Here is a 2,492-nt window from a genome sequence, read left to right as displayed (position 1 = left end):
ATGTTGTCATTTGCATTTCTCCGATTACTAATGAATCTGGGATCCGAGCATCTCTTCACATACTTATTTGCCAGCCTTTTCAGTTTCTTCTCCTGAGAATTGCCTATGCATATGCTTTGCTCACTTTCCTGTGGGGTCTTTTTCTTGTTGTTTTGCAGAATGTTCTTGTATATTTTATCCATTAATCTCCTGTTGCTTTTAAACAGCAAATATCTTCTCCCCATCTGTTGTCTGTCTGTTAATTCTATCTGTGCTGTCCTTTATGAAAGGAATCCTTAATTTTGCTGTAATCAAACCTAATTTGAGTGCTCATTTCAGCAGTGCATATACTAAAGTTGGAACTATATAGATAAGATTAGCATGGCCCCTGCACAAGTTCACGAAGTGTTCCATATAATTAAAACAAATAAAATACAATAGCAAATCTAATTCAAGGCTGACAACGGAAGGGTGGATGGGTCGGGGACTATTGCGGAAACAGAGTAAGTGCTACTGTGTGTGTGTGTGTGTGTGTGTGTGTGTGTGTGTGTGTGCTATGCATGCGTGCAACCTCTAACTGAATGTCAACCCCCAGGGATGGGTCCATTGCCCAAACTTTAGGCTTAACTGCTCCCCTGCTCCCTGCACTAACACATACAGTTCAGTACAGCAGTTCTCAGACATCCCTATGCACTAGAATCACCCCAAAGGCTTGCTAAAACCCAGATTCCTGGGTGCCACCCCCAGAGTTGCTGAGTCAGCAAATCTGGAGTGGGGGGCCCAAGGATCTGTGTCACCGATAAGCTCCCAGTGACACTGATGTTAGTGGCCCAGGGGATCACTTGGATAACCACTCTAGAGTACACAGGGAATGCCAGCATGTTGCTGAGGCTCTGAAGAAATAGAAAGTATGGCTGCTTGTCAGCTGGCCAAGCAGCACCAGGAAGTGTGAGGAAGACAGGAAAGTCATTTGTAATCACTGAATGCCAGTGCTAAAATGCACCCCTGGGGCCACAAAGGCCACAATATTTGACAGAGGTCAAAAATAAGACCCAAAGGGCGTCAGTTGCCTGACCAAGGTCACACAATTAAGTGGTGGCTGAGATCCAGTGTGGTGGCTCATACCTGTAATCCCACACTTTGGGAGGCTGAGGTGGGAGGATTCCTTGAGCCCAGGACTTTGGGACCAGCCTGGGCAACATAGGGAGACCCCATCAATCAATCAACCATTCAATCAATGATGGCCAAGGCCAGACTGCCTGGTATCAATGCCATTTTCTCTTCACATTCCCCACCCTAGTTCTCCTGAGGGACACATGCGTGCCCCTCCACCGCTTGAGGACTTGCTTTGAAATGGTGGGGGGGTGCCCTTGACAGTCACCCAGTAGTATTTCCCACCAGCATAACCTTTATCACAGCTTGTCCAACAGAAAGAAGCCAAGCAGTACCTAGAATGCATTCGTGTGACATGCAGCCCTGCCATCCCTCATTCCTTCCTTTTTGGGCATTCTGAGCAGCACTGGGGACCATTGGGTGTGTATAGGAAGGGAGCGTGGACTGGCGGATGGGGAGGCGTAGACCGATCCGCCCTAACACCCCGGAAGATTCTATCCCTCCTTGGTTCTGTCACTCACACTGGCAGTAGGGCTTCCTGGGGCCAGGACAAGGGGTTCCTCCTCATGCCCACTGGCCCTGCATTTGGGACCCAATGCCTCTCCCCACCCCCTAGGCAGGAGGGCAGGAGAGCAGGAGGGGAAGGGGACTTGATCCTGGCCTCCTCCTCCATCTGGCAAAGGAGATAGCATATTTTCTGGGCTGGCAGTGAAGAAGAGGGAAGGCTAAAGCCAGGGGAAGCAATCCCTACGCTATGCAGCTCAGCTAGGGGACAGGGCCCCTCCAAGAGAGGAGACTGGCTGGGGAGGAAGGGAAATAGAGAGAGGAGTCGGAGCCTTGAACTCCTGGGCTTCAGTGATCCTCCTGGCTCAGCCTCCCGAGTACCTGGGACTAGAGACACACACAACCGTGCATGGCTAATTTTTTTTTTTTTTTTTTTTTTTTGAGAGATGAGGTTACACTATGTTGCCCAGGCTGGTCTCCAACTCTTAGCCTCAAGTGATCCTTCCATCTCAGCTTCCCAAAGCACTGGGAATACAGGCATGAGCCATGGCACCCAGCCTTTCCACCCCACCTTGCATTCTTCCTCTTACCTTTCAGTTCTGGAAGTCCAGCCTCTCCACTTTTCAGCAAAACATCAGCAGGCTGGGGAGATTGGCAGGGCATTCAGAGACCCCAGTGCCATGGGTTGCCTACCATGCCAATCAGACCTTCCACTACTCACTGGGCCACTGGGCATCCAATTGCACCAAGCCCCACTGGCCTTGGGGCCGCAGAGTGGAGTCAGGCATAGGCCCTGCCAGCTGGGCTCAGGCCTCAGTGCTTGGCCACTGTCAAAGGGCTACTTCGAAACTTTACCCTCACTGTGGATCTTTCCGAGGCCTTTGCATCAAATATCG

The 2,492-nt window shown here is 50.4% G+C and overlaps 1 pseudogene; it reads left to right on the top strand.

The window, feature by feature from the left end:
* Nucleotides 1–305: 305 nt before the first annotated feature.
* On the top strand, nucleotides 306–399 carry LOC115898849 (annotated as a pseudogene).
* Nucleotides 400–2,492: the final 2,093 nt, after the last annotated feature.

The sequence above is a fragment of the Rhinopithecus roxellana genome, chromosome 7 (assembly GCF_007565055.1).
Source record: "Rhinopithecus roxellana isolate Shanxi Qingling chromosome 7, ASM756505v1, whole genome shotgun sequence".
Classification (NCBI taxonomy): Eukaryota; Metazoa; Chordata; class Mammalia; order Primates; family Cercopithecidae; genus Rhinopithecus; species Rhinopithecus roxellana.
The sequence above is the reverse complement of the archived record's forward strand: the minus strand, read 5'-3'. Positions and strand labels throughout refer to the sequence as shown.